The sequence below is a fragment of the Pinus tabuliformis genome, chromosome 9, assembly GCF_031772625.1.
Source record: "Pinus tabuliformis cultivar Carrire ecotype Pingquan chromosome 9, CPIR1, whole genome shotgun sequence".
NCBI classification, from domain to species: Eukaryota; Viridiplantae; Streptophyta; class Pinopsida; order Pinales; family Pinaceae; genus Pinus; species Pinus tabuliformis.
In genome coordinates, this window is record NC_142307.1 from 40,161,041 (window position 1) to 40,183,367 (window position 22,327).

Genomic DNA, 22,327 nt, shown 5'->3' on the forward strand with positions numbered 1-22,327 from the left:
TGACAAATTACTGTGTAACAAAGTCCAAACGACAAGAGATGGAACCAGTGCAGTTGACCTTGAACAAAGTAAAGAATGCAATGCCTGTAGAAGAATTTGATGAAAAGGTATACTCATATCGCAAGGATTGCATTTAAATCATATGTGTTACTAATTTATTGGTTGTTCATAATGAACTTGTTAATTTTTGTAAATATATATACCATATGCAATATAGAATTGAACACGAGAGCATGCCTTTACGGGAAGAAAAACAGTTGCTTCATGAGATGAAAGTGATGAAGCTTAATCGGGATCAACTATGTGCAATTACAGGATCTCATTTTGAGCTTCAAGAGGCATTTGATCACATTGATAAAATTCAAGAATGTAGTAAGGTAATTCATTGGAGATTAACCACCTTTGGTTTCTTCAATTTTTAATGTCCCTATAACTTGTTTTCTATCTTTGTGCAGCTTCTGGGTCAGGAATTGGATTCCCTGAAAAAGCAGGCTTTTCAAGCAAAAAAGAATGTGCAGGTCGTTGAGAAAGAATTTGGTGCCATGAACTCTGATTTGAGGCAATTGCAAGATGAATGGAATGATGCAGATTCTGTTCGGCAAGAAGCCCTGAAGCATTGAAGGCTCAAACCTTAATAAAACCTATTAAATTCAAAACCCCAAAAATAATAAACCCTAATTATGACAAAATGGACATGACCATGAGAATTCGAGAGATTAATACACAAATAATGGCTTTACCTTGGATTCCACGACTTCGCCATAGGGGCTGAAAGCCTCTTGCAGGCTTCTGTCGTCAGTAGACCATGCAAGACCTCCAATGAAGCATCGAAACTCAACATCTGCTGAAGCCATCTTCTCAGACTGAAGTTTAAGAAAACTTGACCGAACAAGAGAGAGCAAGAAACCACTACAACAGGACCAGATCCAGGACCAGAACCGAAAACGAACAGAACCAATACGAACTAGGGACAAACCGCCCCATAAACGAGTGAGAAAGTAGGGTTTGGGCTAGACAAGAATGGTGCCATGCTAATATGGGCCTTAGATTTGGAGTGAGGCATCACAACTCTCTGTTCATCCCAAACCCAACGGAGAAGAATGAAAGAACATCGAGTTTCTGCAAACCGTTTTTGCAATGAATGGGTAACCACCTTGATCGAACGACTGAACCTTCTGCAATCATCTAACATATAATCTTGTGGTGCACAAGATGACAGGTGTGCAGAGAGGGGAGTTGATTTCAAAGGGAAATGCCTTACGGCGTAATAAAGACCAACCTGAATAAATATCAATGAATTGTTTTGAGGAGTTACCTCCTGGTCTGACATGGTATCAGAGCCAGTGCCATTTTTGGCTTCCCTCTACTTTGTAACTCCCTATTCTGCCTATGGTATTCTGAATCCTACGCAGACTGGCTAGCCTAAAAGCTCTGACGCTTCCACTGGCCTGAACGCATCATTATTTTTTGTTATGCTGCTCCTGTCGCTGCTCCACCTGCATACAAAACACTCATGGTGCTTTCTACACCCTCCCCACCGGTTGTCGCGTTATTTTCCCAGAATAATGCATTCAATCTGACATAGTCTAATAACTCTACTCTCTGGCGCTCCCATACCATCAACCCTACGTGTGCTACCTTCTCTGCTACACTACTCGATACCTACACCCTTGTCAACCGTATGGCATTGCGCACATTTCGTCTTGAAAATTTTTTCTCCGGCCTTACCGTCACTTGGAGGAGCCTTTGAAAAGGTCGCCATTGATTATTGTTATTGATACTCGGCATTACTGTTAGCAATGGCATCCTCCTCCTCTCAGTCAACACTGTGTCGTGCTTGTTCTGGTTCATGAGGGAGGCCACGGGGCCTGGTGTTGGTATAAGCTCACTGATCTCCTACAAAAATTAGGCCACATCGCCATTGTATTCGATCTCACAACCTCGGGTCTACATTGAACGTTGGTACACTGATCGCCCCTCACCATACTCCAGGTTAATACCGCGCTGCCTCTGTTGTTCATTACACCCTCACGCATAGTATTGCTTGACAGTCATATGAATGTTGTAGTTAATACTCTCCCAATCGTTGTGCGCACTATGCTCTTCTATCCATAGTGGTCTCCATCCCATGAATTTAATCTTTTGAGTTGTCTTCACTTGGTTTTGCCTTCCATGCGTATCTGGTAAATCGATGGTTTGGGTATAGAAACCTTAAATCTCATTTCAATTGCATGTTTCTATGTTCTGGCATGTATTCTAGGGGATACAATACCATATTACCCCTCATTTCAATTGTGCATTGCTCCAATACTATCACTGTCCAGAGCCTATGCGTGAGAGCCTCCTCTCCTGCGCGAATTTTTTAGCACATTTTTTTGCCAGCAGAAGTTTTTTTTTCCACAAAAGCACTTTTTTTTTTGCCAACAGAAGTATTTTTACAGCACTCAGATTTTACAATGCATTCAATCATATCTATTGTGGGAGTAGTTCTCACTGGCAAGAAGAACTATCATGAGTGGTCCTGGAAGATAAAACACACCCTCATTTTCAATGAGTTGTGAAAAGGAGTGTGTGTTGGAGACGGAGACAAAGAGCTAGAACAGCGTACCTCAGATAAAGAGTTCGCCATTTGGGAAAATAAGAACATCAAAGCCTATGTATTAATTACAACATCTGTAAGTGAAGAGGTGAGTCGCCATATTTTTCCATTTTCAACTACTTTCGAAGCCTTACAAAAGCTGAAAGAACTCTATGACTCACACTTTGCACTTTAAGTTGTTCAACTCATGATTAAACTCTTCACTCTTGAATTAAAAAACAATGATCCTCTTGCTCTTGCATCAGAAGTAAAATCTATAATGCATGATATCAAAATCACTAATGTTGAACTGGATATTCCTCTGATAGCTTTTCTCAAGGCACTTTATCCTACTTACTCCAATTATCTTGGGTCATTGCAAGCAAATGGAAATCTCAAAGATATTACTTTTGACTCTCTTGTTAAAAAAATTGTTGAAAGAGAGAAAGCTTTTGGAAAGAAGACAGGCCATGAATCTTCTGAAGAGGCTATGTGCCTTTCTCATAAATAAAATAATCTTGACCAAGATTCTTCCAGAGGAAGAGGTGGTTGAAGAGGAAGAGGAAGATATTTCAGAGGCAAGGGGGCAGACACTCTTAAGGAGAAAAGTCAGATTTGCACTGCATACGCTGCAAAAGAAATGGATCACATGATGCCTCTACATGCAAGTTACCTTGGGACAAAATTGAGCAGCAAAGAAACCAACCCAAAGGTAAAACTAATGACACAGACAAAGGTAAAGCACCTGAATCCGCTCATTATGTTGTGGTACAATGTAATATCGGAGTAAATGAAGACACATTTAATGCTTCACTTGCTTCTTGGAAAAATGATTAGTTGCTTGATTCAGAAGCAACTTGCCACATGACTCATAAAAAAGTTTTTTTTGAAGAATTTACCAACAATGTTAATGGAACAGTATACTTTGTAGACCAATCAAAACTCAAGCCATCAGGGCTTGGCACAATCATGCTTAAATTGCCTGGTCTTCCAGACTTTCTTCTGCATCATGTTCTATATCTCCCACAGCTAAAGAGAAACTTGATGTCCTTAGTCCACATCCGCCAGCAAGGTCACTCCATTTATATGTTTGATGGCAAGCTTGAGGTGAGAGAAGCATCTGACCACTCACTTGTCATGAGGGGGATAGAAGAAAAAAGGCTTCTCACGCTGTAGGGTACCTCTGCTTGTGCACAACATTTCTCATAGAACTCTCATTATGAAGAAGGTACACTTCTATAAAATTTATTATGGCATGCTAGATTTGGACATTTGAACTATGACAGCCTCCGCTTGTTGAAGAAAAATGGTGTTACTGGTTTGCCTACAATTCCTAGGAAACTTAAGCAATGTGATGCTTGCATTCTAGGAAAGCATAACAAACAGTCTTTTCATGATTCACATTCAAGAGAACATAGAAAACCTGAACTCATTCATTCAGTTTTATGTGGTCCAATGCCTGTTCCTTCTACAAATGGAAATAAATATATGATGACATTTATTGATGACTACACCAGAATGTGTTGGCTATATTTATTGAAGAACAAATCTGATGCTTTTCAAACATACAAGAACTTTCATACATGGATTGAAAATGATGCACAATCTCATATTGGCTCTATTCGTACTGATAATGGAAAAGAATATACTTCAAATGAATTTGAAAACTATCTTCACCAACATGGGATCAAACATCAAACAACTGTGCCTTATAATCCCCAACAGAACAGTGTAGCTAAAAGAATGAATAGGACAATCTTAAATATGGTGTGCTCCATGACGTTTTTAGAAAATGTAAAATTGATGTTTTGGGCTGATGCAGTTCTATGTGATGTATATATAAAGAATAGATGTCCATCTAATGCTATCAGAAATAAGACTCCCTATGAAATGTGGTATGGGCACATTCCTTCGATAAAACATTTCAAGGTCTTTGGTTCCACCCGTTATGCCTTGATACCAAAGGTACATAGAAACAAACTTGGTGCAAGAAGTCGTAAGTGTATCTTCCTGGGGTATTCAAACACCTCCAAAGCATACCGTCTCTATGATGAAGTCAATAAAAAGTTTGTTGTATCTAGAGATGTAATCTTTCTTGAAACATCCAAAACTGACAATGTTGTTGAGCGACAACTTGATCATTTGGATAGATTCGCAAATGAAAAATCATTTCAAGAATTTGATAATCAGATTCCACATCTTGAAGGGAGGATTCCTATATTAGATCAACCTGTGGAATCTTCTTCTGAAGCACTCTCTCCCCCGCATGAAACTCCAACAACAGATGATACTTTAAGTGATGTGATTGATAGGATTAGGAGACTCAATCTTGATTCAGTCTCAAATCAATCAACGGAGCAGCTCGGACCATCTGAGAAAGGTCCCCCAAAGTGGTTGACAAAGACACTTGAAAGTGTTCATCCTAATGAGGTTGGAAAGACAGGAACTAGAAATTCAAACCGGCAAAATGGAGATGATGTAGATGACTCTGATTCACCTGTTGATATGGATGTTTCTTATGATTGTGAATTGAATTTGTCTATAGATTTTGAACCAACTTCCTTCAAAGAAGCTGCTTCTCATAATGAATGGAAAGAAGCGATGCAAAAGGAGTATGATGCCCTGATAAAGAATGGCACTTGGAAGCTGATTCATCCTCCATTAGGAACCAAGCCAATTGGCTGCAAGTGGGTCTATAAGAACAAGTATAACGTTGAAGGCTCACTTGACAAGCACAAAGTTAGGCTTGTGGCAAAAGGTTTTGCATAGAAAGAAGGGGTCGATTATGAGGATACTTTTGCTCCCACAGCAAAATGGGCTACCGTCCGGACACTCTTTGCCCTAGCAGCTCAGAATGGTTGGAAAGTCCATCAAATGGATGTAAAAACTACTTTCTTGAATAGAGATCTAAAAGTGAATGTTTTTATGTCCCAACCTGAAGGATTTACTATGAAAGGACATGAACACAAATTATGCAAACTTGCGAAATCCTTGTATGGCCTCAAACAAGCACCGCGAGCCTGGTATGAAAAACTAATTGAGCATCTTCTGAAACTCAATTTCAAACATTATGATCTTGATGATGCAACTTTATTTGTCAAGAAAGTTGTAAAAATAGTGGTATATGTAGATTATCTTTTGATGACAGGGAACAATGAAAGCTACATTGCGTCCATAAAGAAGGAATTGAAGAAAGGTTTTGAAATGACTGATTTGGGCTATGTTCATTACTATCTTGGTATTGAAGTAACTCAACATCCGAAGTCCATATTCCTTTCTCAAAAGAAGTACATTGGAGATCTATTGAACAGGTTTGGCATGACAGAATGCAATCCTCTTACTACTCCAATGGAACAAAACATAAAGCTCACATCCATTGAAGGAAAATAATTTGAGGATGCAACAAAGTATAAACAGCTTGTAGGAAATCTCAACTACCTAACTGCAAAAAACCTTGTGAGGGGCATTGGTCTGCTGCAAAAAGTGTTATAAGGTACTTGAAGGGAACTCAAGCTTTTGGAATCAAGTATACACAGGTGGACGACTTCAGCGTGATTGGATACTCTGATTCAGACTTCGATGGAGACAAAGAAACTGAGGTATCTACTTCAGGTTATGTTATGAGTCTTGGATCAGGAGTTGTCTCCTAGAGATCACACAAACAATCAGTTCCAGCAGATTCCACAACAAAGGCAGAATATGTGGCAGTAGCTGTGGCAACAAAAGAAATTGTGTGGCTCAGGAAAATTCTTGAATATTTGCAGGTAAAAAAAGTATAATCGACTCCACTCATGATTGACAATACCTTGGCAATAAATTTGGCCAAGAACCTAAAGTTCCATGATTGAATGAAGCACATCAATACTAAATATCACCTGATTCGACATCATGTTGAGGCCAAAACAATCCATCTCCGCCATTGTTCCACTAACGAGCAAATTGCAAACATCTTCACCAAAGCACTTGGAAGAGAAAAGCTTGAAAGAGTCAGAATGATGCTTGGACTCACCAACATCCCTTCAGATTAAGGGGAGGAATGTTGACACCTAATCATCAGGATTGGGTGAATACTTGAAATTGATGTAAATAAATAATAGAAAATATGAATAGTCACCGGGAGATGAAATGAACAGTTTCTCCCTCATGTATATAATAAATACCAACCTGAATGAATATCAATGAATTGTTTTGAGGAGTTACCTCTTGGTCTGACAATACCCACCACCAAACCTCTTTAATTTTAAGAGAAACCATGGAACCAGCCTGAGGTCAGAGTGGAACCCTGATGGCCAAGTTCGAGGAGCCTGCTGGAAGCGAAGATCGATCGGCTGTATCTTACTCGAATGAGAGCAAACAGAGAAAGCAAGGCCTTAGGTACCAATGAATGAATGATTGATTTTAATGATGTTCACTACGCTGAATAGTTTAAGGGACCAAGAGAATAACAACTTTAACTCATTTTTATATATTTTTTGATGTCAGATCTTCTGCTATGAGCCTTGACTAGAAGGCTAGTAATCTGATTGATCTTATCTTTTTCAAATAGATGGTGCATGTTGTCAACCTTTGGATTGTTTTCATACTGAATGCAGATATCGTCATAGTCTGCACACTCATGACAAAGTGTCATTCCGTTTCGACCACACCCTTATCGTAGAAAATGCGAGTTATCGCTTCCCAAACCTCCTTGGGAATCTTCCACCTACCACTCTCACATCTAAGGTGATGTGACCCTGTCTTCAACTGTGCCACTAGCACCCTTGCGTTTCCTTTAATAGCTGCCCCTAAATATGTTTTCTCACCATGGTCACAAGTTGGATTGAACTCTTTGATGTAGTATGCTTTTTTGCGTCCATTGTGATTGGTCCACATGGCAGTCCTAAATTTTTCCATCACAAATTTTTTTATTTCTTCGTTGGTGCTAGGACAGTGATGCAGCTTGATATTCCACTTACTCAGCATTTTTTTGTTTTACTTCATCCAAATTTTCTTCCTACAATCTAATTCCTCTTCCATAGCTATCTTGGGCCAATGCTAGTTATCCATCATTTTAGCCTTCTTTAAATAGCTTATTAACCTGGTTATCCATGTTGCCTCGAATGGAAAAGTAACTACTTCAGTGAAAAATATTTCGTACAAGACTGTGGCTTTAACTTTGAGATTACTAGTAACTTGTTGTTTCTATATTTTTCTAACTGTTTCCAATGACAAATTGACATGCTACTTCCCCATACTTTACAACCACATAGAACAATCAATGTAACCAAAAAAATACTAAAAGCTTAAATCTTGAATCCATCAACATTTAACTTCTATAATTTCTAAAAAATATATCCTGCATCCAGCGACACCACATATTGCACCACCAAAAAATGCATTCAATCCTTTTATCGGAAATTCTGCATTTGAAAAAACGGGCCTCTGTTCAACTGACTTCTCACCCTCAGGGTTTTCTTCCAATATCTGTTTTATGGTTTTAGTTGGCTGCATCCTCCTTGTTGACTTAACTTAATGCGAGCTTAGGACATTCGCTAGAAACCACTCGACAACAAACTCTGCACCAGAAATAGCTCCAGATATTCCAACACCTTTCCATAGAGTAACCTGGGCCCGAGGAGTACCACAAATCCAGCATTTGCAAACTCTACTGCTATCGTTGCGCTAAGATTCCCCCTTGGCATCCCATTCTCAGATTTGCTTTCCAACCTTGCCACTGTGAAAAAAGAGATATGGAGGGAACTGCGTGTCACACTAGCACAAAACATACAACACACCACCATATGACACAACTTATATAATTCATTTAAAAAGGAAACCTTCATTCATTTTCAACACAACTCATTCACCGTCATTGCTCTGATCAATTGTATTGTTTTCTTTTAAACATGTGCTCATATTGTATAGATTTGTTTAAAAATTAAATAATTCAAGAATAAAAATAAAAATAAACAATCTCACTTTCAAATCAGCTAAATTGATTCAGCCCCCGACCAACTCCAATAGTTGGAAGTCGGGCGACGACTAATTGGTGATCGGCCTCGACTAATTCCAATAGTCGGAAGTCGGGCGACGGCTCATTGGTGATCGGCGCGTAAGAGGAGAGCAGACTAGACCAACTCTGATGTCAACCTACCTTAGTGGGACCCACGGGGATCCGTGTTTAGCCCTATGCGCAGGAGTTAATGGGCGGAACTGTATATGTCTAGTTAATGTGCAGCAATGGTATATGTCCATAGTTCAATCTAACCAAGTAGATTTGTTGTGGAGATCCAACGATGTGGATGCGAGTATATTTGTTGTAGGATCCAACTATGAGCATATACCGTCATTGTGCATTAATTGCGGCACAGTAGGCTGCCATCAACATTTGCATACAATTTCTCGTTGGTTTTTTTATAAGGAAATTTTAATTCACCAAGAAATTTTAAATAAAGTATTTTATAAAGAAGTTTTAATTTACTAAGAAATTTGAAAGAAAGTAAGATCGAGGTTAAGTAGAACTAGCGCCAATTTTGTAAAATAACCGGTGACCAAATATGATAAAAACAAAGATATACCCCCAAATTTTTTTACACCCCACCATTATTTGATCTAAATCCCAATTTTATTCACCCTTGGAAAATCATAACCGTAGGAAGAAATGGGTCTCATATATGAATCTACTTAAAATCATGAGTTTTATTTCATATAAGAGTCCATCCAATAACCAAACATATGATAAAGAAAGTAATAGTCAATTCATCAACTAAACATATGATAAAAATAAGTAATCATATGATGCCATGAGAGTCCATTCATTAACCAAGCATATGATTAAAAAGGTAATCATACGATGGCATGAGTATTATTTCACCATGGTGACCCACGAAAACACTAATACGAACATGTGAATGGCTCAATGGTTGGCGACCTTCCGCAGCCTTGGCGACCTGCACACAACACGAACCACAATTTTTGATGTGGCTTTTGTTAACAATGGGTGCTCCTCTGCTTTCTGCAGCTTCTGTGATCTGCTCACAGCGTGAACCAATGACCCTTGACGTGGCTTTCATCAACGATGGCCTCACAGCCTTCCACACAACGCCCCTTCTCCTAGTGTGATTCCTCTCGTTTTGCAAGCGGTGGATCGAATCCTTGTGCTCTTGGAGTCCACGGTTCACCACAAGTTCCACGCTCAATCTATCAGTTCTGTCAATCAATCCTGAATGGGTGGATTATTAGGGTTTCTCTATCTCCTCACGAAACGACTGCACCGAAATGACCCCAAAAAACCGTCCACCGAAAACTCTCTGCAGAGAAAAGAAATCGACCAGCTAGGGTGATAATCAATACCACCCAAACTGGTTTTCCAAATAGGGTGAGACTGAATCTCCACCGAAGCTAGACTGAGGATCTCGCTTGAAACCCTCGTTTGTTGAAAACTCGCCTGAGCCTTCAATTGAAATGCAAAGAGAAATTATCCAAATCCATGTTTGTTATCATTCCTCCTCCGCCCCTTTTTAAAGCTTGATTGCTTGAAAGAAACCACAGTGAAATACCTTGGTTGAGAATTACCTGGGGCCAAACCATGTGCTCTATACCTCTTTATATATATATATATATATATATATATATTTTAAATAAATTTTGGTTCAACCAGATCAATTGGTTGGGGATATTACAGTCCCCTTGCCTGAAATTGCTTGCCCTCAAGAAATTTCAATTTTGGATGCTGCAATATGTACTATCCTTCCCAGGTAGCGTCTTCGACAAGCAAATATTTCCATCGTACCAAATACTCACGGATGGTCCTATTCCGATTGGTTGGGGATATTACAGTTCCCCATACCTGAAATTGCTTGCCCTCAAGCAATTTCAATGATGGATGTTCCAATATGTGCTATCCTTCCCAGGTAGTGTCTCCGATGAGCAAATCTTTCCATCGTACCAAATACTCATGGATGGTCCTGCTCCGAAGCTTCTTTTCTCGAATCTCCAACACTTCCTTTGGAACTAGTTGAAGATGCCCCTCCTCATCTAATGGGGGTAAATCATGTGATGATTTGACATTCTCCCCTACCGCCTCCTTCAAACAAGAAACTATGAATTATGCTCTCTACTGGAAGCTCCAATTCATATGTCACTTCTCCTATTTTTCAAACAACTCGATAGGGCCCATAGAACCATGGTTTTAATTTTTCTACTCCTTTTTGCTTCAAGGTAGACTGTTTGTATGGTTGTAGCCAGAGGTAAACTACATCTCCTACTTCAAAACTCCTTTCTAGCCTTTGTCAATATGCATATAACTTTTGTTGATTCTGAGATGTTTGTAGGTTATCCTTGAGTTCCCAGAGAATATCCTGACATCCCTAGATCCAATCCTTTTCTAATCGTGCCCTACTATCTCTGAATGATGTGTCTGCGAAAGACAATGCCTTGTATCCATATAAGGCTCGAAAAGGTGACATCCCTATGGACATGTGATAAGTGGTGTTATAGCAATATTCTCCTAAATACAACCACTTGGTCCATGCTCTTTGTTGCTTTGTGACATAGTTTCGTAAGTAACCTTCCACCCATTTATTTACTTCTTTTGTCTGTCCATCTATCTGTGGGTGGTAACTTGTACTAGGAGTAAGTTTTGTGCCAACTAGCCTGAATAACTCTTGCCAGAATGCTCCCATGAACCTATTATCATGGTCACTGACAATGGTTTTGGGAAAACCATGTAGACGAAATACTCCTTGGAAAAATATTTTTGTTATCTAAGATGTAAAGCTTCTGGAGGAAATCGCAAAGAAGTGGGCATATTTGGTCAGACGATCTACCACCACAAAGATACAATCTTTGCCTTGGGATGAGGGTAGCCCTGTAATGAAATCCATGGAGACACTCTCCCATTTTTGTTTTGAAATGGGTAGTGACTGTAACAAACCTACTGGGTGTTCATGTTCAACCTTATTGCTCTAACAGGTACCACATTCCTGGACATATTTGATAATGTCCCTCTTGAGTCCCTTCCATGTGAACCTCTCCCTAATGGTCTTGTAAGTCTTCAAAAATCCTAGATGTCCTGCTAGAGGGGAGTCGTGGGCTGCTTGTATGATCTTCTTCTTCAATTGGGACTCTGGTACTAGATAGATTTGGTCCTTATAATAGATAATGTCATTGACAACTCTATATTGGTTGTCTGATGATTTTCCATCAAGAATCTCATAGGCTGACCGGTTCTTCGAGTATTCCACCAAAAGATGGGACTTCCAATCTTCCACAATGTCTATGAGGGAGAAGGTAGTTGGTCTCCTGGACAAGGCATCTACAACTACATTATTTTTTCCTTTGACATATTCGATCTTGAAGTCATAGGTTTGAATCTTGCTAACCCATTTTTGTTGCCTCTCATTCAATCCCTTCTGATCCAGGAAGTATCTGAGACTATTATGATCAATTTTGACCTTGAACTTGTTTCCCACTAGATATGGCCGAAACTTGGCCAACGCATGCATAATTTCCAGCATTTCTTTGTCATAAATGGAGTAAGAGCACTCATAATCCTGGAGCTTCCTACTCTCAAAAGCAATCAAATGATGATTCTGTGTTAAAACAACCCCAATTCCTTCCCCAGAAGCATCACACTCCAATATGAATGGTTGGGAGAAGTCCGGTAAGGCTAGAACTAGGCATGAACTCATCACTTCCTTCATTCGCTCAAATGTGTCATGTGATGCCTTTGTCCATACAAAGGCTCCCATTTTTTTTCAGGTCAGTGAGAGGCGCTACCAACTGTGAATATCCCTTAACAAATCTTCTATAATAAGTACAAATACCCAAGAAGCTGCTTAATTATGTTACATTTTTGGGTCCTTCCTGTCAAATCTCTCTATCAATATTTGCGTGAATTCTGTATAAGATATTATGTTTGCATGTCCTAGAGTGATCATCCCATGTTGCCACCATTCGTGTGCTTCTCCATCAAGATGAAGCGTGGCATATTTAATGGCATCTCTCTCACACATGGGATTAAGCTGGAAATATGTATCCATCTTCTGCACCCATGATCTTGCAGAACACTTTGTTGATCCATCAAAGTAAGGAAGAGTTACTTTCCCCATAACCTTTTGCAGATCCAAGTTTGATTGAGGGCCCCCATATATTGTTGCCTTCCTTTGTTGTTTTCTCCTCATGAAATAATATTCATTGATGGTTAAAGTTGCTTTCACGTTGGGGGGAAATGCATCATATTCCTTCATCCAAGCTGTAACTATCTCTGCAATTGATGAAGGAGATTCTCTTTCCCTGGAGGAATCATCCAGGAATGGAGGCATAACTGGTTTGCTGAATGAGATGCTTCTAAGTTTGACATGTTCATGTGATGGACCATCCCTGCCTGAATGAGAGCCACCTTCCCTGTTATTTCTTTGCAAGTTAGGTTGCCCGATCTGCAATTTGAGAATTTCCACAATTATGTCTTGAGTGGTGGCAATCTTTTGTAATGCATCTTCAAGCTTGGTACTTTCGTGGTCACCCATCAGTTCATCTAACTCTTCTGACTCTCCCTGGTCTTTAGTGACGATCTCTTTATTTTTCCCTCCTTGACTTCTAGCCTTCCTTCCTTTCCAACTGATAGTAATTCATTTTTGTTTTTATTTTCTTGGCATCCCAAAGTTGGCCAAGATTGTGGCTCTGATACCACTGTAAAAGAACCTATGACCAAATATGATGAAAACAAAGATATACCCCCAAATATTTTAAAACCCGCCATTATTTGATCTAAATCCCAATTCTAAAAATCATAACCATACGAAGCAATGGGTCTCATATATGAATCCACTTAATAATCATGAGTTTTATTTCATATAAGAGTCTATTCAATAACCAAACATATGATAAAGAAGGTAATCATATGATGCCATGAGAGTCCATTCGTTAACCAAACATATGATAAAAATAAGTAATCATATGATGCCATGAGAGTCCATTCATTAACCAAGCATATGATTAAAATACAATGGAATGAGTATTATTTCACCATGGTGACCCACAAAAACACTAATCCGAACATGTGAATGGCTCAACGACTGGCAAGCTTATGCAGCCTTAGCGACCCACACAACACGAACCACAATTTTTTACGTGTCTTCTATCAATGATGGGTGCTCCTCCACTTTTTGCAGCTTCTCCGATCTGCTCACAATGCGAACCTGTTGGAAAGGCAGAGGAGACAAAACACAAATTCACCCAAAACACATGAGCTGTGGCTCTTCTATTGATCACACAAAACTTGATTATTACAATGAACCTGGTGAAGGGTATTTAAACCTTTTCAACTAGTGACTCGCCTAAAATATCTTGAATGCACACACACTTAACTCAGTTAACTCACACTATAAATATGGACTGCACTTAACTCTTCATCCATCACTTGACCTAACTCAACACTCACTTAATTGATTCTCTAATGTTAGCTAACTCTACATGTGAGAGTAACTACAATTTCTAACACTCCCCCTTAATTATGACTGTATGACTCAACTATGACTGCTAAGCTTACAATAGAAATTGACTCAATTATCACTTAAACATGTCTACTGGTCTATGTCTCAGCTAGGCTTACAATGACTCAAGACTTTCACAATTTTGCAATTTCTTTTTATCTTCTTCCAAATTTTAAATCCTCAAAATTGCTTCATTCTCTGTTGCGCTTTGTTATTGTAGGCTCCATATTTCTTTACTTGTTGCTGCTGCAATTTTTCTTTGACTTTTCTTGAATTTGTGTTGAAACACAATCCGATCTTGTGTTCTACACCTTCCTCTTCAAATATTCATTCAACCATGGACTGCTGCGACAACATTGCATCTTTAAACTGTCTTCTTTGCTCTGCTTTTTACACTTCATATTCCTCACTTTCTTTCTGCGATATTTCTTGATAGAAAAATCTTATCTCTTTTTGACTCCATTGCTGAAAAATGGTTTCAATGCATTCATCTTTGTCTTCAGAAACATCCATATCATTATTTTCACTTTCATCATCAGGTATTGTTGTTTTTTTCCTGTAATCTGCACACTCAAGATCATTATTCATCATTTCATTCAATTCCTTTATTCCAGTTCTTGATCATCAACTGCTGTTAGATGACATGCTGGTTCATGAGCAGTTCCAACTGCTTCATATCTTGCTGCTACAGTGACAACCTCAACCTTCAATGTTTCATCAAACATTGCACTTACTATATTTCCACAATCAATCTCTGTTTCAAAAAAGAAACCACACATATCATCAACATAATGTTCATTCACACTATGGTGGGATATCCGAGCATTCGTGTGCTCATTGTCAATTTCATTGACAATTTCAACTTCACCAATTCCATCAGTTGCAGCTAGATTCACTAATTCACATATAACTTTGCAATCATCATCCACATGTGTCTCATCACAATGGGATTCACCATCATTTGCATCATCTACATTACAATGGATTCCTTGAGCATTTATATGCTTTTGCTCTGCTTCACATACAAAGGCTACTACTTCTCTCTCTGCGATCTTTGTTGCATATTCTTCATCCATATGCATGCTTACATAACGAGTTTCAATTTTATGGTCTTGACAACCATCATCCACTTTTGAGTGGCATTCTCCAAGTTCTGTTGTCCTCTCAGAGTCTTGGTCACCGGCTCTTAGATCTGTGGCTGACTTCTTTGCTTGTGACATAACCTGTTGTTGCTCGTCTTTTGCTAAACTTCTCAGTTCCTCAACTTTGGCCTGAGCCTCTCTAACCATGGCAATGATCTTTGTCTTTTCTTTTTTATTTCTTTTCTTAATATGCTTCAGTCACGCTTTGCAACCTATGACTGTCGTCATTCCTTTTCTTATAGATGCTTTGCTAATTGGATGAGGCTGTCTTCCATATCGCCCCTGAAAAAAATATGATTTTCAATATGTGCCCTTGTAAAGCACAATATTCACAAAAAAAATTGTTATACTTGATAAAACACCAAACTTTTTTTGCAAATGGATAAACCTTTGCAAAAATCCTGAACTCTTTCTTTTAAAAAAATGCCCTAAAAAAAATCTCCCAAAATCACTTTAAACACTTTGATATCTCTCAATAAAAACCTTTATAAAGCTCTGTTCAAAAACATATGCAACTTTTGAAACCTAACTTTCCACTCTTAATAAACTCTTTTTCGAAATTTCAAAAAAAACTTCGATGGAGGCTTTCTAAAAATCTCATAAACCCTTTTTCACTGCTTTTCCTTTCTTAATAATTTTTTTTCAAACCCTTTTAAAAAAGCCTTTTAATATGCCTTCATCGTAACACTTTTCGAATAAGACTTTTTATCTTTCCTTTTCACGCGTTAGGCCAAGCAAGGGTTGATCAGGGTAGTTGCGGCTGCTCAATTTCAGGGCAACTTGTTCAGACAAATGGGTTTATAAACCTTCAACAAACTCCAAAGCTTTGACCCTTTAATATTTCTCAAACTTTAATATCTCAGATCTTTAATTTTCGTCCGTGTGGATACGTGTCTTATCCACTAGGGCCTCTCACTCTCGGCTTAACTGCACTGCTACAACTCGACTTGAATACTATGACTCCGCGACTCAACGTTGGCTACGGCCCCTTCTCAATATCACGGGGGGCTTTCGCTTTCGATTCTCAACCGTGACTTGTTCTGCAAGCTTTTGTGAGTTTCAAACAAACCACGTGACTTTCAAATCCACCAGACTATGCCTTTTCAACCGAAAAGCGTTGACACTTAATCCTTATGGAAACGCACTTTTTAAAATCCATCTGCGCACTCCCGATCAATAATAAACCGCGCAATTAACCGATCAATAATAAACTGCGCGGCTTTTTGTACTAATAAAGTGCGAAATTTGCGCGCTTCTTAACTGCTTGACAAATTTGCAACGCAATTTAAAAAAAAAATGTTGATCTTTTTTTCTTTGCTCTACAGGCACCACAGGTCTTGTGATCCTTCCTTAGTTTTGATACTAATTTGTTGGAAAGGCAGAGGAGACAAAACACAAATTCACCCAAAACACACGAGTTGCAGCTCTTCTATTGATCACACAAAACTTGATTATTACAATGAACCCAGTGAAGGGTATTTAAACATTTTCGACTAGCGACTCGCCTAAAATATCTTGAGATGCACATACACTTAACTCAGTTAACTCACACTCTAAATATGCACTGCACTTAAATCTTCATCCATCACTCGACTTGATTCAACGCCCACTTAATTGATTCTCTAATTTTAGCTAACTCCAAATGCAGGGGTAATTACAATTTCTAACCAAACCAACGACCCTTGACGTGGATTTTGTCAATAATGGAATCACAACCTTCCACAGAACACACCTTCTCCTAGTGTGATGCCTCTTGTTTTGCAAGCAATGGATCAAACCCCTGTGGTCTAGAGTCGATGATTCACGACAAGGTCCACGCTCATTCTATCAGTTCTGTCAACTAATCTTGAATGGCGAGATTATTGGGGTTTTTCTGTCTCCTCATGAAACGACTGTGCCCAAAACACTGTCCACCGAAAAACCATCTGTAGAGAAAAGAAATCGACCAGCTAAGGTGATAATCAATACCATTGAAATTGGTTTTCCAACTAAGGTGAGAGTGAATACCCACCAAAGCTAGACGAGGATTTCGCGTGAAACCTTCTCTGGTTGAAAACTCGCCTTAGCCTTCAGTTGAAAAGCAAAGAGAAGTTATCTAAATTCATGTCTACTATCGTTTCTTTTCTGCCTCTTTTTAGAACTTGATGGCGTGAAAAAAACCACATGTAAATACGTTGATTGAGAATTACCTCGGACCAAAACCATATGCTCTATGCCCCTTTTTTTTTTCCCTTCGGAAAAAACATAATTTTCATTGATATATAAAAAATACATGTTGTATATGCATAAGCATATGCTGTAAGAGGCAGTGCCTATCAGTTTCAAAAATAAATCCAAATATTTGATGCCTGTTATCCACACAGCGAGGCATCCTTTTCTGATATGATCATCACATTGTTTTTACCAAAAAAAGAGTAGCTTAGAAAGGTTGGTAGTTATATAACCTGTCCATAGTTCTTGCTAGAAACTGAAAAATAAATAAAACATATGGATATTTACAGGTGGTAAGCAAAAAATTCCATGATCTAAGCTCCATGTGAGCTTGTTGTAGTGTCTATGTCCATGAAGGGTCGGTGGTAGTACTGGTAGAAATTTCCCTCTTTGTGTTCTTGGATCATCCAAGTGTCGAATGCCCTGTGCGCAGCTTCTTTGGATAATCTGTCAGCGTCTGCATTTCTCTCCCTGAAAATGTGATGACATGTAAATGAGTCAAAGGCAGTGATAAGTCGGTGGGCCTCTTCCAGAATGTGTAATAGAGTGTATGTTGAGCAACTAGATTTTTTGTTTATCCAATCACAAACAATTTTTGAGTCACCAAAGAGTTGAAGGTCTTGGCATTGGATTTGCAGAGCATGTTGTATGAGGAATTTTGCAGAGGATAGCTCTGCGAAATTATTAGTGCCTCCCCCTAAACCCATCTGTATATGGAGGGAATGAGAATCAGAGAGGTTAAGTATGGCCCTTCCCCCACCTCCGTCCTCCTGGGCAGACCCGTCCAAGTAAGCCCATGGCTTTGAATGATCTATGGATTCGGGAATGATGGTCTTGGATCGGGTTTTCTCCTCGTCATCAGGTATGATGGAATAGTCAGAGATGATACGAGAAGTAATGGAGGGCTAGTATGGCAGGGAGTTTTGGAAGATGAGGTTGTTGCGGGCTATCCACAGTCCCCAACATATAAGTAATGGTAGATTTCTAAGTTTTTGTGGGCAAGCGCTTTTCCACCAATTCGACCAAGCTTCCTTTACAAAAGTGCCATGCCACCTTGTCGGGAAAGAAATCATTGTTTAGATCGATTGCCATAGCTCTCGGGCAGCCAAACATTCAATAAAAAGATGAGTGGCAGAGTCATTGTTGCATTTACATAGGTTATACCAGACGGGGCCATGATAAGCTCGCTTGAGTAGATTATCTCCAGTGGAGATTTTGTTCTTTAGAATAGTCCACATGAGAAGTCTGCTCCTAGGGGGGGGATTTTAGCTTCCATAGATGCTTCCACCATGACTCTAGGACTTGTGGGCGATGATCATCAGCTAGTACTAGATATCCCTCCTTTGGTGTGTATTTTTCTGTTTTTGAACGTGCCCAGATGACTTCTTCATCCTCACCAATCCTGATATGTGCCTCAGTGAGAGCCCTGATGAAGGTATTCCATTGTTGAGTCCATTGATGGGGAATGTTTAATCTCTGAGCCGATTTCCAGGCTTGCTGAAAAGGGGTGGAGCGCTCCACGTCTGCTATATGGCCAATATGCGTGATGTTGCAGTCCCTAAGGAAAGATCTGAGGTCGTCTAGCAGCCTATGTAAATTCCCGCATCCAATCCAAGGATCCCGACCAATCCTTACTCTCATTCCGGACTGAATTTTCCATGTAATGTCATCCCTGATGATGTTAAGTGATTTTACCGCCTTCCATATAATTAAGACCCCTGATTGTAATCTCCGCGGTTGACTTATCCAATCCATCAGGTTTGAGCGGGCAATATATTTTGAACAAGCCACCCTAGTCCATAGGTTGTTTGTTGTAAGAAGATGCCATCCTAGTTTTGCTGCCAGAGCTGAGGAGAAGTCTTCTAATTTCTTTATGCCCCATCCACCCCATTTCTTGGGCAAATTTAGGGCCTCCCACTTTACCCATGCGAAGATTCTTCCTGTTTGTTGTCCCTTCCAAAGGAATCTGCAACATAAGGCCTGAATTCTGGATAGAATACCCCGGGGGATCCAAGCCAGTGACATCCAGTAAACCGGGGTGGCCTCCAGGACAGATTTAATGAGCGTAAGTCTGTTTGCCCTGGAAAGGTATTTGTGGTACCAAATGTTAAGTCTTTTCTCCATTTTGGAGATTAGACAGGTCCAATCTGCAATCTTGTACCCCAGAGGTTTCAGCTTGTAGCCCAGATATCTGAGACCATCCTCCAACCTAAGAAGAGTGTACTGGAATCTTTGCAGCACATAATGGATTTCATGGGGGGAACATCTAGCCTCTGTGAGGGTCGACTTGTTGCAGTTTACAATCATACCCATGGCTGTTTGGAATAATGCAATTGTGTTCTTCATGATTGTTAAGTCTCCAATACTTGCATTGAGGAATAGAAGAACATCGTCCACAAATAACAGATGAGTCAAAGTTCAATCATCTATGATTTTTATTCCCTTTAGTTTGCCTCTTCTGAATTCTTCTTTGACCAGCCTACTGAGACCTTCCATTATCAGTAGGAATAGCAAAGGGGATAGGGGGCAACCCTGTCGGAGACCTCTTTCAGAATAAAAAAAGGGGGAAGTTGCCCCATTGATCAGCACACTGAAGGGTATGTTAGTGATGCAATTCATGATCCATTTTATGAAATCAAAAGGGAATCCCAGGTGGGTTAAGAGCATTCTAATGTATAACCAGTTTGCTCTATCAAAGGCTTTTGAGAGGTCTACCTTTAGGATCATTCCTTTGATTTTATTGGAGTGTAGAGAGTGTAGAATCTCCTGGGCAGTTCCCACTGCTTCATGAATTTGTCGATCTTGTAGGAAGGCAAATTGTTCCAGTGAAATATACTTGGATGGTATGGGCCACATCCGATTTGCAATAATCTTTGTCACGATCTTATAGATGCAGTTACATAAAGATATAGGTCTATAGTCATCAAAGGTAGAAGGGTTTCCAGATTTTGGAATGAGGGCGATGAATGTGGAGGTGAAGGATTCAAGAATCTTTCCACTAGTTCTGGAGTGTTCAATGACTTTTAGAAGATCCTCTCCCAGAGTATCAAAGAAAGCTGAGTAGAACTCGATCATCCAGCCGTCCAGCCGTCCAGCCCTGGGCTCTTTTCCCTCTTAAACCATTTGATCGTGGCTTCTAATTCCCCGATAGTAATCTCCTTTGTCAGTTCCTTGCTTGCCTCCTGATCCACAAATCGAGGGAATAATTGAGCTACATGAATAATTTCGGCTAGATTAGCATCAGGGGGGGGCTTGTAGGTCTGTTTAAAGTGCGAGTTTGCTAAGGAAGCCAGCTGAGGGAAAGTATTGACAGTGTGGCTTTGCTCGTTTGAGAGTTGCCATATGGTATTGATGGCTTTCCTGCCATTTGAAAGCTTGTGATAGAACTTTGTATTGTCATCTTCCTCGAGCATCTAGTTCGACCTACTTCTCAATCGCCAAACTTCCTCATGATCCTTAAGAATTTTCCTTCTGGAGGTATATAGCTCAGTGAGTCTATTTCTTTGATCGCTCACTCTGTATGCCCCTGCCAGGTCTTTTTCAATCTCAGTGATTTCCTCCTCGGCTTTCAATAGAGATTGATAGTCTTTTATTCTCTTGTTGTGGGCCCAGGGTTTTGATAGTCTCTTCAGCTCCATGAGATTGTGATCAAAACCCTCTGTTATGTTCCCACCAGCACTCGGGGGATGCACCTTCCAGTATTCTTTGATCATCTGATTATATGTGAAGTCCTTTAGCCAAGAGGAACTGAACTTGAAAGGTCCCTTGGGTTTTCGAAGTCCCCCACTGATTTCCATGAAGATAGGTAGGTGATCAGAGACCCCTCCCGATCCCACCCATTGTCTGTGGAGAAGACCCAAGGTCAAAAGTCCTTCCTTAATAAGGAAACAATCGAGTCTTCGAGCAAGACAGTCCTCGCGGGCCCTATTGTTCCTCCAGGTAGGTGAAAGCTTGGCAGAGGGGATGTCCAACAAATTGTGGGAGTCCAATAGATTCTCGAAATAGGCAGATAAGGGGTCCTGTTGTGCATGATACCCCCATGACTCAGAGTGTCCAATGGAGAAGTTTAAGTCCCCTCCTAAGATTAAATAATGATTCTGAAAAATGTCTGAGCCGAGGAGATGATCCCAGAAGGCAGGCCTATGTTGGCAAGGCCCATATACATTAATGACTCATACCTCCAAGCCCAAATCAGATGAGAAGAGGTCTGCCCCTATGTGCCTGAGACCTCCCCAACAGTTACAGAGATTTGAGGTGCGGGTGTTGTATCTCTGGGCAAGGCCTCTGGATCTTCCATTAGCATCTATTCCTATGAAACTCCAACCAGGGAGCATAGCCTCGAGGAGGTGGGTAATGGCGTCAGCATGTCCCATAGTTTCTTGGAGGAGGATGATATCAATGGGAGAGGTAAGAAATAGTCTGCGGAGGGCTAGTTTTTTTTCAGGTCTAGCCAACCCTCTGCAATTGAAGGAGGTAATCTTAATGAGGGGGGGTTTAGATGAGGGGTTCAATGCTCTAAGTGCCCCGTGAATGGCTGATTGTCTGCCCAAGGCAATTTCGCCTCCGGCCCGTAATTGAGCCTTTGAGAGGGAGGAGGGTCGACCCTGCGGAAGCTTGGGAGGAAAAGGGGTTAAAGAGAGATCAAGCATGATATAATCTTGTGTCATTATCTTCTGCTTAGCCTTGGATCGGGTCCGGTACCGAGGGGAAGGAGGACCAGCTACAGGAATAGGAGTGATGTCGAGGGCGGGGAAGGGGGTGTTGGAATGGCTCCAGAGGAGGTGTGATTAGATGTGGGAGAGGGGACGACCAGAGGGGATTGTGAGGGAGGGTTTACGATTCCATTTAAAGAACAATCAACCAGAAATTCATTTAATCCATCAAAATCATGAATACTAGAGGGAGTAGGAGAGATTGGTCGC